A 14,643-nucleotide genomic window follows, 5' to 3' on the forward strand; every position below is an offset into this window, starting at 1 on the left:
CACTTCCCTCTCACCACAGTGGACTTACCAGCTGATGGCAGGTGTATCAGATTTTCTTTATATTGGTACCGATCCGATAGCGGACTGATGTATCGGTTTTTTTCAGTTAAAACCCACCAGTAAGGCCAGTGAGTCAGTCTTTTGATAGATGGTAAATTTTTCCCCCCTACTTTCTTACGTGGAAATATTACGTTCTTAACAAAATATTACTAAAGCATGTGTGATATTCAAATTGTGCAGCAGTTACTTTTAATGTGTTAAAGTATCTTGCATCCTAAGTTAGTGGTAACTTGTCCTTGCACGTGAAGAAGTAGTACAGAGTCCCATTCAGCTTTTTTCCTATTATCTCTACATTTCAAAAGTTAAACACATGCTGCTTTATTTGTTTGAAAGTAGAGGGGATTCTTGAATACTCCTACTTATGCCACAAGAATTTCCTATCAGAGAGAACTTCTCAACTGGAAACTTGATTAAAAGAAAACAGCTATATATATTGGCTGTTGGACTGTATGCTTATAAAGATAATAACAATGCTGCATAAAAATAATGCTAGCAATAGCAATTTTTAAAACAAACAGAACAGTCCTGGAACACTGAAACCTATAGAAAGATCCCCCACAAGTAGCTGCTAGCATAAATATTTTCCTCATCTGTGTAAAATGATAACCTGTCTTTTTATTTTTTTTATTGATCCCTTGAGTGATTGTTTGAGAGGTTTTCATGTAGGTGAATAAACAGGTTTTAAAAAAAAAAAAACCTGTATGGAGTGAGCAGCTCTCCATCACCCTGCACAGTATTGAGTGAGCAGCTTTCCATGGTGAAGGGTACTTTAAAAATCAATTTCTGAATTGAATCTTTCACTTACAAGAATTCTGGCTTTTAGAGTTATGTATCCGTAACCTTCAAATGTGAACTAGTGAAATACTGTTTTTGAGTCTGTAGGCAGGTACATTTCCCTGTTCTTATTTATTAAACATGAAAGAATAAGTGATAGTAGTAGTCTTGAATAATAATATTGATATCTAGCACAGTCTTGCACATATTGATACAAAAAAGGAACACATCTTAAAGACTACATAATGTCTGTTGAAGTCAAATTGGGACAAAATGTCACATCTGTAGAGAGCGGTCTTTTAAAATCTTACATATGTGCTTAATTTTATGCTTTCGTAGAAAATTTCTTTTGTTTATATTTCTAGGAATGTAACAGCACTTTACTGGAAGAGGAATCGTGTCCCAGCTCCCTAGCGTCTGGATAGCTAGTGTGCTTCTGTGGAGCTTTTTGGCACTTTTATCTAATAGCTGATTAAATAAGCTATTAGATAAAAGTACCAAAAAGCCCTGCTGAAGCGCGCTAGCTATATAGATGCTGGGGAGCTGGGTTAAATTGACACGATTTCTTTTCTGGACACGCACTACACTGGGCACGGGGGCGTCCTGAGCTGAAAGTAAAGCACTGGGTTTTTGGTTTTTTTCCACATTTGTAAACACCCTGAAAGACTAACTGGTTCAGAGAGGCATAAGCTTTCATGAACAACACCGTATTTTGTCAGTACTCTTGAAGTATAGATCAGGCAGTATCTGACAAAGTAGGCTGTCGCCTATGAAAGCTTGTGCCTCTCTGAACCATGTAGCCTTTAAGATGCCACCATGCCCTATCTTATGCCTGGCTTCACGCTAACATGGATAACTACCTTGCTCTACTTTTAGATTCAGATGTGAAACATAGGTCCTTACTAATTGTGCTTATTGGAGATTTTATAGAGGTGTAGGTTGTAGCCGTGTTGGTCTAAGGACATAGGCAGACAAGGTTCTTTGGGTGAATCTGGTATCTTTTATTAGACCAACTTAAATAGTTGGAAAACAATTATTCAGCAAGCTTTCGGGTTCAAAAAGCCTTTGTCAGGCTAAGGAAGTTTCAGGAGTTGGTGTGTTCTTCCTGGATGGAAGATCCAGGAAGAGCACACACCACCTGCAGTAACTTCCTTAGCCTGACAAAGGGTTTTTGAACCCAAAAGCTTGCTGAATAATTGTTTTCCAACTATTTAAGTTGGTCTAATAAAAGATACCAGATTCACCCAAAGAACCTTGTCTGCCTTGGAGATTTTATGGCATTTTAGGCAAGTAGATATGTCTACCCTGGTATCCTGACCAAATAGAAGAAGTAACATTTTTCTGAATTAAGGTGTTGATTTGGGACATGAAACCTTGGTTCCGTTCTTTTGTTCTTGCTCTGCCACATCTCCCGAAACCTTAAGCAAATTTCTCTTTTTCTTGTTATCTAGTGCTTGTTGCTAAATACATCCGTTAAAGTTTGAAATGCTCAGATACTGTGGAAATAAGTGCTGTATTACAACCTACCCACAAATAAATTACTCCAATCCAGTTAATGCAAACCTACTCAAATTTCCTTAAGTTCACATTTTGGTGTTAGGTTAGATGATTCCTGGGTCTTTGTACTTAGTTCTCATGACTCAGGGGTAGCCAAACTGTGACCAAAGAACAGGGAGGGGACAGACAGTGCAGTGGCAGATAGGGCAAGGAGCAGAAAGCAGAGCAGCCGATCTGCCCGGGGAAAGGGATTGAAATGGCACTTGGGGAGGCTGTGGGGCTAATTTGTGGCACACCTGCCAAAAAGGTTGGCCCTACTGTTGTTCTTGTTTGCATTATTAAGGGTTAGAAGTATCTGAAGACACTTATTGTGGAGCAGGTAGGGTTATTTTTACTACTTTTTATTTGAGATCAGGTAATTTATTTCACACTCTTACTCAAAGCCAGACTACAATAATTTTGACTCAAATTGAGAATTCAATTATTTGACTTACCAGTTAGACAGATATTAGTTATATACTCTGAATTATTGAATAAATGTTTATCTGTCTTCTGTGGACCAAAAGATACCGTAAAATATTGGATGAGATCCTGCTTATGAAAACTTCAGGCATGTTTTCTGTAATGTTAATTGGATTGTTATTCAGTTACCATATCTACTTGAATACAAGACAGGGTTTTTTCCTTCAATCAGCATGTGGGGAGAGCCCCTTGTCTTACATCCGTATACAAGGAAACCTCATTAAGGACATTGTCTCTCATTAAATGGTTGCCAAAAGTAGCATGTTCTAAGTCATGGAAACCAACTATGAAGTTGATTAAATGCAGCCAAGACTGAGCATGACTATAAATCAGATGGGCCATATTAGGCAAACATGCTTCTGGAAACCTACCACAAGGATAGGTTAGTGCAGCCCATCTGATAAGAAGGGATCCATATATGTATAATGTGGTGTTTCATTTTAATCATGGAAAAATGTGAAATTTGGGTTACTTTTTTTTAATCTGAAAATTGGGGATTTGGTTTTTTTTTTGTTTTTTGTTTTTGTTTTTTTTAAAGGAAATTTTTTTGTACGTTCCAAGCCAAATCATCCTAATCAATTCCAAATCTGTGAGTCGTTCAGGAAACATATGTGGCCCCGGTACCGACAAGCATTCTTCACCCCCAACCTGGGGCTTCAGATGCTTCCAAATCTTTTGGTGGGCATCCTATATGTAGGCTCAAGCCCCGGAGCCTTGGGGTTTGGATGCCCCTGAGTTTTGCTTTCCCTCAACCGGATGGCCACAGGAGCAAGCTAGGGAGGAGTCTCCCATTTCCATAATGTCGGTGTTTAGCCAAAGTCTTCCCACTGGAAGTGAAAGTGGGAGGCTATCTATGTATTATCCCAGTCAGGTACCTACCCCCTGCCAAAAACTGGTTTTCCCGTGCAACTAGGAAAGCCACCTTAGTGGTCATGGGTTTCCCCCTGCCGGGTAATTGGGGAATTTTTTTTTTTTATCAGAGAAAACTGGGATCCCTGCTGAGAAGGTGCATGGTAGTGCCCATTGACTGCATTCCCCCCTCAGTGCTGACTCTCTTTTTAAAGTCATGGTAAGCCACTGCGTTGCATACATTCTGACTCCCTCTTGACTCCCACAGCTGAGTTGCACCTTCATTTCCCATTTGCAGTGATTCCTGTTTCTGCACCAGCCTTAAATGTTTGGCAAATAATCACCAAATGGGGTCCCAGACAGTTCACTAAAAATCTCTCCGTCATCTCAGCGTGTTGCATTTGGTTAGTGTGGCTCTGCTCTCTATGAGATGAAGCTGGACCAGATTGCTCTGTGTGCCATCTGCAAATAAATTTTTGGAGGGTCCCAGGACTCATGACAAGAACATCCAGTTCAAGGCATGAGTGGGGAGCTAACTAGCCCATGAATCCTTTGTTGAGGGTATCTGGAGTACATACTTATACCGAGCAGTGCTGAGTTGTGGGTTCACCTGTGGCTTGAAATCCTGTTGACTTTAGTGGGGCCCAGCCCAATAGGGTAAATCACAAGCCTTTTGGCTTTGGACTAATGTCATGCATAGTTGATACTGTATACAAGTAGGTGTCAAAGTGCTGCTTAAAAGTGTCTTTATGGAGTACCTGTGCTGAAACTTGCAGCCGGTTCCAAAAAGATAAAATGCATCAATGCTAGATGACCCAAGTCTATAGTGTACAGTATGTAAATTTCTACAGATGTTTAATTTTAAGATCCGTGTTTTCAAATTTTGTTCCTCACTTCCCTGTGCTCAGGGAGAGCAGGATCTGACAGCAAGGATGGGGGAAGAAGTTGAGGGGAGGCAGAGGGCAGGGGGGCTACCTGACCCCCCATATTTTTTTTTTTTTCACTGCTAGAGCAATGGGAGGCAGGGTTCAAATTCAAGGCAGACCTCCAATACTTAGATTCTATAAGTGGAATATTATAACAAATTTTATAAATTTTCCATATTTAAAATATAATTTTGGGGGAATCACCTTATAGTCAGGGCTGTCTTATAGCTGAGTAAATATGGTGTATTGTTTGATGGCATTGGATTGTATTAAAAGTTAAAACAGTTAAAATAATATACTGTAAATAAGACAGAGTAGGGTTGTTCTGAGGTTTTATCAGCTCTTATTTTCCGTAACTTTCACAAATCGAATCAGCCTAACACATGCCAGTAAAACTTCTGAACCATACTAAAAGAGCGTGCCGTGTTTGTTTTATATTGGTTGCCTCATTTCTGTGTGGTGATAGAGAAGTTAAGACGTATTTCTACAGCTCCAGAAGTGTGACTTCACAAGAAGGGACTAATAATCTTTCCATAAAATTTTTTTGATTTGAGCATATTTTTCCTTGTAGTTGGATTTGCTTAAAGAAGTTGTCCTGTATAAATTCTCTAATGTGCTTTCCTTCCACTGTTCTTGAAGCCACCATAAATGGTCCACAATGTGTCTAATAGAAGGAGATCTAGCATCTAGGGTGAATAAATAATAGGAGTATGCACAGGCAGAAATCATAGGGATATTAAAGAATCATGTTGTTGTTACAATAAAATCTCTGTTAAATCTCTGTTATCTGACATCCCTGGGGTAAGGGGATTGCTGGTTATGTAAAAACTCCGGTTATCTGAAATAACCCGGCAGGGTTTTAAGGTAACGTGGGGGTGGCAGCAGCTGCACACGGCTGCTGCAGGGTGCAGCATGGAGCGACGGCAGCACGGTTGAGCGGTGCTCAGGGCAGTACATGCAGAGTGGCAGCACAGCCACCACATGCAAGCTTTGCGACAGCAGCCTCTGCGTGTGAGCTCCCCCCTGCTCCTCCCCACATCTGGGCAGATGGCTGGAAATTCCTGTTAGTAAAGTATTCTGGTTGTTTAAATGCCAGCTAGCGGAGATTTTACTGTATAAGTATTTAATACATTGATCACTAAAGACAAGTACAGTTCTCAGTTAAAAGAGTGGAAGACCATCTTGGGGGTCACTATATTAATATAGTATCTATGTAAAATAAATGACCTTACTGATGTTAGTGAATGAGCTGTTCTTGTGACCTGCTCATGAGCACTGAGACAAAAAGAAATTTAAAAATCTAGAACTCTTGGTTCAGAGGTGATACCTTTTATTAGACCAACTAAGAAATGGCAAAAAAATTGTCTTTTTCCACAAGCTTTTGGGCTCATGCACCCAGGCCAGAAGAAGGGTGCATAAGCCTGAAGCAGCAATGGAGCCATGCACTGCCAGGTATCAGAGCCTGTGCAGACCACCAATGGCAGCAACAGGCAGCAGGCACTTGTGGTAGGGGCTGTGAGCCAAGGGAGGGGTGTGTGTGGGGGGGGTCCTATCTCCCCCCACCCTTTCTAACATCCACATCATGCATAGCCGAGCTCCGCACTCCCACTGCCCCCTGCGCACACTCCCACCTGCCCCAGCCCCATGCTCTGCATTCCCGCCCAGCTGTAACCCCCTTCCCCACCCCGCCGCTGCTTCCCTGCCTGGAGCAAGCAGGATGCCAGGGAAGCCTTGTAGGTCCCTTAGAGGCTACAACAGTGGCAGAAGCAGCCCTGCCCAGAAGCTGTATGCTAGCTGGGCCAGGCCCTTCCACCCAAAAGGTTGGAAGCGAGGTGTGCGAGATGGCCAGGGTACAAATTAGTTGGTGGACACCCACAGGCTAGATCAAATTGCCTGGCAGGCCAGATCCAGCCCGTGGGCTGTATTTTGCCCTCCCTTGCTCTGCAGGGTGCAATGCAGTGCTGTTTAGTGATGTGAGACAGAGCTGGAGTATCAGATTCAGTATGGCCACAGTAGCTCAGCTAAAGCATCAGGTTAATAGACTCTGCTTCCTGACAGGGCTAATTAATCCAAAGAGGATGATGCACTAACCTGGCTAAACAGTTTCTGGTACCCTAACCTGCTCTTTTATGTTTACACAGCTCTAATTTGTGCCATGTAGAGATATACACATACATAGAGAGAATCCCTGACACCTCACATAAGCTAAAACAGAAGGGAAGAAAAAACCCCACCAAGATCTAGCTGAAGAACAAATATGGTTTGTTTTCCCTCTAGTGTTTTGTAGCCTTATATATTGAATACATATTTGAATACATAAATATATATACGTGAATACATAATTTAGATGTAAAGTCAGTAGGGAAATATCACTTTTATATGAAAAGGAGTTGGAAGAAAAACTAGTTTTATCCCCCACCCCTTCTCAGAGTTGAAATTTTAATTACTCTTCTTTTCAGTTCTGCATCTTTCAAGAGAAGTACACATTTTAATGAAATGCAGGTTATAAAGGAGTGTCATTCTGTTTGAAGCATCAGATTTGAAAGACAAAATATAGTAGCCTTACAGTAAAGCAGAGCCTTCTCCAATCAGTCAGTATGTTTAGTAAAATCACTGAATGACAGCTCCACTGACTGAAATCCTCGAAACAAAGTACATACAATAACACTGCAAGCATCTTCATGTTGTCCTGACATTGTGCTTCTAGTCTCTTATGGAACAAAGCATCTCTAGGGACAAACCAGTAGTTCAGTTTGCAGAAAGAGTCCATCCTTAACAGGTCTGCAGTGACAGTTAATAATTATTATGTTATGGTAGGGGTTTGGTTTTGGGTGTTTTTTGGGGGGGGGCGTTCCTCCTGATGTACATGCTGTTTACTGAAACTGGGGCTAATACCACAGAGGCTACTTTGTAGCTATCAGATGGTAAAGACGCTGTTATAGTAATGCATCATTCTTAATAATCTTTAAATAGGAAGCATTGTAATAGAGATTTCTTGTATCACCTTGATTTTGCATGGCTGCCTGTTCTAAAAAATTAAATTTAACACTAATGAAGCAGGATTTTCCATATGGCATATATAACCTGCAGGCATTTATTTCCCATTTCATTTTTAATTATGTTAAATTTCAGAAAATCAATTTTATTTCCTTGTATTTTTTCATTCAAACACCCAAATTTTGACACCCAATTCCATGCCAGAAAAACTTAAAAAAAAAAAAAAGAGACAGAAGGGAGATGCAATAAATACAATTTTGGGAGAGGCAAATCTGTTGAGAAGATTGTGAAGGTCTAAGAAACTGCCTCGACACATGCAGAAACAGCATGCACAGAGGCTGAAGTTCTCTCAATTTTAGTTTTCCCAGACCAAGAACATTATGCTCTGTTCCTGGAAAGAAGGCTTTGTTTAAAGCACATAACCTACTAATCTCTAGAGATTGAGGACAATGCTGTCATGGCACTTCTGGGGAAAAAATGGATTTGCCAAAACAAGCATTGACATGCCAAGATGGAGAGAGACAGGTATTTTCTTTTTTTAAAAAACAAACATTTAACTTAAGCTTCTAAATAAGCTTTTAATTCAAGGGTAGGAAAGGGGTGAAAAATAAGGTAGTCACTTTTCATGACTTCCTGAATGCCCAAGTCACTGGTCCTTTCTGGTTTTACATGTTGCCCAACCAACATTTTTCTTTCCCACTTAAAGTGAGAATTCAGTTGCTGTTTTTCTTTATTTATTGCTTTCCTGCCTTGGTTCCCATTGCTCCAAAGGGATGCACAAGATGGTAAGGAGCACACCCGTCTCTATTGAATGGGGCTCCCTGTCATGCACGTGCAGCTCTCAGCACTTGCACACCACCGGGGGAAGCCCCGCACTATGGAGCCAACTGCCCTTGCTGCCTTCTTCCATACTGGTCCCAGGACTCTGCCGGGAAGCAGGGTGCAGGGCTCCCCTCCACTTTCAGTGGAGTCCTGGGACCCGCATGGCAGGGAGCCCTGTGCAATACAAGTGGGCCACCCTGCTGTGCTCCTTTCCAACATGTGTAGCATGGGCTGGAGCCCTGCTCTGCTGGGTATCAGCACCTACGCCGGCCATGAGAGCCTTGAGCTCCCGCTGCCTGCTGCTGCTGTCACGTGTGGTGGGGGTGTGTACCATGGGGGCGGGGGATGTGGTGGGTTCCCACATCCCACGAATGCCACACACTCGCACCCTTCCCCCCCCCAACATACCCTATTCCCACCCACACACAGCCACACCCCCTCACAAAAGCCTCCCACACACCCCTATCCCCAACCACACCCCACACATTCCTCTACATACAATATACAAGAATAAGACTTTTTTTATTTTTGAGTTATTATGCAATCACCTCTATATATAACTACGCAAACACAAATCATGATGATTTTTTTTTTTTTATAATAAAATTAAAATATGTTATAGTAGGTGTTTGACTTTGTTTTGACTTTTAGTGATTTGGCTTTTTTTTTCTGGTTCCAAGATGGCAACCCTGTTCTCCCAAAAGGAGAACTTTTCTCAGCAGATGCAAGGGGAGGGACTTCTGGTGGCAAAGGTTGGGGTTAGAGGTGGGACTTCAGATCTCAAGATGGTGACCAGGGGGCAGAGCACCTATCAAGGGGCAGGGCTACCCTTGTGTCCCTTGACAGCTTACCAAGACTCATTAAGTGGCCCTCCAGCCGAAATAATTGCCTGCCCCCTGCTGTAGACACACCCTGCATCTTCTGCAGCTTTAAATACATTGTAACTTTTCGTTTTTGATCTGTAGTTTTTGTTATGCCTGTTTCTAAGGAGAAGAAACTTGTAAATCTCCTTGTTCAATCTCCAAGTTGGAGTTTTTAAAGACTTGCTGAAATTGATTGCATATTTTAAGGTTTTGTGCTAGAGAGCCTTTATAACTTAAAGCATGAAAAGAATTTTGCTGAAAAGGACTGTTTACCAATTTTTTAAAAGTCATTTTCTTTCTTAATCTAAGTCGTTTGATAATGAAGTGATACTTGCATATTAAGCCATCTACCATTACATTTCTGCATCTGGCACTGAAGTCTAAAATAATTGCTATGGCCCTCTCCCCCACATAAAACTTGGCTGTTGGTAATACTAACCACAGGATAAGTGTTGAAAAACATAGGTACATGACTTGGATTAAAATACTTTGTCTAAACTGCATTGGTGGTAGTGTGGTATTTAAGTGAACTTGTGAAACATTTTTTGCTTTATACTAGTATTGCTCTCATTAAAGAAGTATTACCAGTAAATTAATTTTCTGTGTACAGTTCAGTCACAGGGAATTAAATATATGCAAATTCTTGTGTTAGCCTCTTACCTGATAGTCTTTAAATACTTATGGTTGTAATAGTGAATAATTCATATTACACTTGTAAGAAAAAGTTTATGGCATGTATACACCAGCAAAGAAGAGTGCTATAGATAAGCATGACATCTTCACTGTTTTTATCCTACAACCCAAAATGGATGTACTGTAGTCACCCTAGTGCACCAATGGGTGCATGCTAGTAAGCAGTCATGCTAGTTCAGTATGCCCAGAACTGAACTAAGCTGGTTGTAGCACATCTGTTTTGGGGTGAAGCCTGCATGGAAAGCCGTTGAGCTTTCTAGTATGGACCTTTGACAGTATATACGTGCCATCAGGAGTGAGTTGCTGACCATAAATCTCAAAGTTCTAAAATACCTTTACCTTTAAACTAAAACATTGTATTTCTATGTTAAAACATCTTATAAACCAATGCGAGTTTGTTTTTGTTTTTTAAAAGAAACTTATTGAATCCTATAACCTATGTTTTTCACTATATCTTTGCTAGTTGGATTCTTTTCAACAATAAACTTTTGGCTAATCTAATGAAATGATGTATTTCCTTGAAAATCAGTAGCAGTTGAAATATGTTAGTGTTATAAGTAATGAAATTTATTTTTGTGTGAAGTTTAGAAACCTTTTCCTAGTAATACTTAAACCCAGCTGTAAATAGTTTATTGAAGTAGTCACTATAAAATTTTCACTGCTGATTTTGTATTTGTAGAGCCAGAATGAAGACTGGGGAGGTTTGTCTGAGGATATCTTATGATTAAGAGCATTCTAAGGCATTAGCCCTTTTGACCCCCATCTAAATTATTGGTAACTACCAAATTTACCATTTTGGTGGCATGGATTAAATGGGTGCTATGCAGAGACTGTTGCACGCGTAATGAAATCCTTGCAAGGATAATAAAGAGAAATTATGGGTGATGGGCTTAACCGTATGCAACATTTGCATGATGGTATTTGGAGAGTGCTTTGAGTGTTCTGTTTTATTTTCCTTTTTATACTAACAGCATCAGTTTGAAGTGTGTGACTTCTATGGGCTTTGTTTTGGTGTTGGTAATTAAGTGGGTTAATTGAGGCTAGAGAAATGGGTACCAAAACTAATTACTAAATAGATGTTTGGCTTTTATACTTATAATCAACCCACTTAAATATTTATATTTTCTGAAAAATGAGCTTTTACATCTGCTATGCAAAGGAAGTGGGCCCTGGTATAGAATGGGTGCTGCTGCAATTGACTGTATATCTAATGCCAGATGCTGCATGACAGAACAAAGCTTATTTGCATATATAGTGCATTGCAACATATTTTTGTGCAGGACATAAGAGATGAATACATTGTGGCAATACTACAAAGAAAAGGTAAGACTTTCCTTAAAAACAAAGCTAAAACACTTGAGTTGTCCGGTTATAAAAATCTAACTAGGTAGGATTTATCGTTATTTGTATAACTTAATTATACAAATGTTATATACCATAATACAAATTATAGTCTATAAATCATCTTTTGCATTTGTTCAGAATAAAAGTAAATAGACTTTATTTCACTGACCAAATGAATTCAACTTAGTGAATATATACAGCCAAAATTTTGCAAATATTAAAATAAAATTTATCTTTAAGAAAAAAAATTCATAAATTTGATTTTTAAACCACTTTTGATTGTTCATTACTAGTTCTGTTTAGTTATATGGTGTATAATTTCAATGGTTACATTATATATGTATGATTTTCACCTTTTACAATGTAAACAGTTTCACTGCTGTTTGTGTGATGACTGCCGTAGACTCAAGAATGTTTGTAAAGTTGTGCCCTGAATGAGTCTGCTCTGCAGTACAAACTTCTACCCTACCTGTGAAGAGCTTGAGTGGTTTTATCTAAAAAATGTAGCTTGAGAAGGGATGATATTGCTCTCTAAATCAGTGTTTTAGACACCCAGAAGGGAGAAGAGCTGCTTAACTAAAAGATGATGCTGACACAGGAACAAATGGGTATACATAACTATAACTTTAGGTTAAAAATTAAAAGACTTCTAATAATCTGAAGAGCAAAATTCTGCTAGTAGGAGTAGTGAGGGTAAAACCTAACTATTTATAAGGTAAAACTTGATAAATTTAGAAACAGAATAGTATGCTTTAGGTGTAGTGATAGCAGTGTACTGGATTTGATGACTGAGGTTCCTCTGAGTCCTATGTTCCTAATGTACTTTCCAGTAACTGTAATGGGCATGATGCTGAATAAGGTTTAGTGGTCACAGCAGACTAGGACATGGTGTTCTCGGCTCAATTTGTCCTGGTCTCTGCTGCCCACTAAATTGCATTCAGCATCTTTTTTTATGAAGTGGAGGAGGGGAAAGGAGGAGGGTTCAGTATTAGTATGGGAAGAGAGGAATTGATAAGTTTAGAAGATAAAGATAACTGAGTACATATAAACCAAAACAAAAGGAAACAGTACAGAATATATAGTTGGAATAGGCTTCCTTGGAGAATAAATGCTCATAATTGCTGTTGGGTCCGTCCCCCGCTCCCACCCCAAAATATTTTAATTTTGTTAATTAGGCAAATAGAACAGAGCTGAATTAGAAAGCTTTGCAGTATTTTCTTCATGAAAATGTTAAACTTCCATGCAAGATCTGGCCTTTTGGATAAATAATTGCTCTGTAGGATGTGCCGTTAGATGAATTCTTGGGACATAATATATTGTTTTAATCTCAGATGCGGCTTTAGAAGTTCAGCTATTCATCAGAGGCTATTTAGGGAAACAATGTAGCAGACACAGCTATTCATGGGATATGAAGGACATTAATTTGTGGTGTGCTCAAATTGGAAACATTAAAAAATTACTTCTGCCCACACCCCAGGTGAAGTGGGCTTGCAGATGCTTCAGAAAGAAATAGTTTCAGCCAGGGAACATGTATATAGCCTCTGTGGTGCCCCCTGGCTGGAACATTTCAAAACTACTGTGGCTGCATACAGCCCTACCTCTCCAGTCATGGGGGTCAGAAAATGTCTCTTGGTAGTGGGAAAGGAGCAGATCCTTGCCACCAGGATTAGAACCAGGGATTCTGGTTTTCTCTGATTATTAAAAAAAAAAAAAAAATCCCCAATTTTTGGGTTAGAAAAATTTGGATTTTAGGTTACTTTTTTGTGATTAATATGAAACACTACTATATAAACATCTATGTATTGGAGGCGTTTCATTTTGATCTCAGAAAAATGTGGATTTTGGGTTACTTCTTTTAACCTGAAAATTGGGGATTTTTTTTTATCAAAGAAAGCCAGGATCTCTGATTAGAAGTCTCTGGCCCCAATTCCCTTTACCTCTCCATTGCACACCAGAGTGAGGTAGAGAGAATTGGGACTGGAGACCCCGGCAGCAGAATCCTGAGTGCTGGAGCAGCCAGGACCTGAGGGAGCCTAGTGTCTGCAGTCTGGTAGGCTGACTCTGCAGCCTGGTCTCCCTCCCCTCTGAAGATAGGGTTAGGGGGCAAAGCAGAGCAAAATTTGAGTTCTGGAGGAGCTGAGTCCCCATCCCCACGCACATGTAAAAAGAACTGAAATGCTTTAAAGTAGTACCTTGTTTTAGAGCATTTTAGCTGCTTTTGTAATGTTTCAAAGGGCATGTACAGTTGTAGAGCTGGCCGTTTGAAGTGTTTCAAAAGTTTTGAAACCTTTCAGTTATTTCAGCCCACAACCTGCCAGGTTTCTTAACCATTTTGTGGTTTCAGTGTTGCTAAAAATCAGATGTGCCTGAGTGGTGGCTTTCTGAGAGGTAGGAGGGATGAGTTTTCAAGAAACAGTGTAGGCTGGAGTGTGGAAAAGGTTCAGTACTATTAGGACATTTTCATTTCCTAGAACTCTGACATGTAAGCAAAGGAAGTCAGTTGCTTGAAGTGAAACTTGTTTGAATCTTGTATTGTTATTGGATACAAACAAATTTTTGAGTATAGCTTTGAGAGCCAGTTCTGAGCCTTGGATGATTTTTCTGTTCCTTGCACATTCTTTTCTCTTTACTGTAACAAAAGTTTATATATTAAAAGGTGAGGTTAAGGTTAAACCAGTGTTAATTCTGCAAAATGTTGGTGCTACCTGATGTGTTTTTAACAGAGTTAAAATAAATCCCTACTTATAAAATGTAATTGTTGTTTTGGACCTGTACTGGGCAGTGAAGTTACAGGCTCTGTTAGGAAGCTTGTTCCCATTTGTCTATTCTTCCTAGCAGGCATAGTCATTCATGTTCAAGTTAAATAGCACTCTGGATAACCTGAGCATCAGTAAAGGCTTTTCTCTACAGAGTTATGAATAAGTTAGTATGTGGACACTTATTTTGGAATATCTTGTTCCCGTTGGGTGCATCCAGACATGCGTCGATGTTTGGTTCCCTGGGGAAAAGTAGCAGCAGCTCATCTTGCTCTGCCACTTCTTGTCCCTGGGGAACGCCCATGCCACCTGCGCTTTGGAGCATGGCAAGTTTCCCTGGGTGGCATAGGAGATGGGGTCTCCTATGCCTGGGGTCCTGGGCGCTTCCTAGAACCTGCAGCTGCGGTGATCCTGCCAGGCAGAGCCTGACCAGCAGCTGCATCGCAGCTCCAAGTGGCCTGGCTCCACTTCTTAGCAGCACATGCTGCCCGAGTGTACGCTGCTTCTGGTTTTTTTCCCCAAGTTTTTCTTGTTCTTGTT

At 40.2% G+C, this 14,643-nt stretch overlaps 1 protein-coding gene across 5 annotated transcripts in view; it reads left to right on the top strand.

Moving 5' to 3' along the window:
• The window catches only part of AP1S2 (adaptor related protein complex 1 subunit sigma 2), a 46,149-nt gene that overhangs the window by 17,188 nt on the left and 14,318 nt on the right, over positions 1-14,643 (top strand). The window contains exons 5-6 of one of the 5 annotated variants that reach the window (XR_324523.2): positions 10,683-10,777; positions 11,284-11,326. The exons of 3 other annotated variants lie outside the window; for them this stretch is intronic. The gene's annotated coding sequence lies outside the window, so the exon portion shown is untranslated. The remainder of the gene's footprint in view (positions 1-10,682; positions 10,778-11,283; positions 11,327-14,643) is intronic. One more of the 5 variants, XR_324522.2, reaches the window with a different exon arrangement.

The sequence above is a fragment of the Alligator sinensis genome, unplaced genomic scaffold, assembly GCF_000455745.1.
Source record: "Alligator sinensis unplaced genomic scaffold, ASM45574v1 scaffold1192_1, whole genome shotgun sequence".
Classification (NCBI taxonomy): Eukaryota; Metazoa; Chordata; order Crocodylia; family Alligatoridae; genus Alligator; species Alligator sinensis.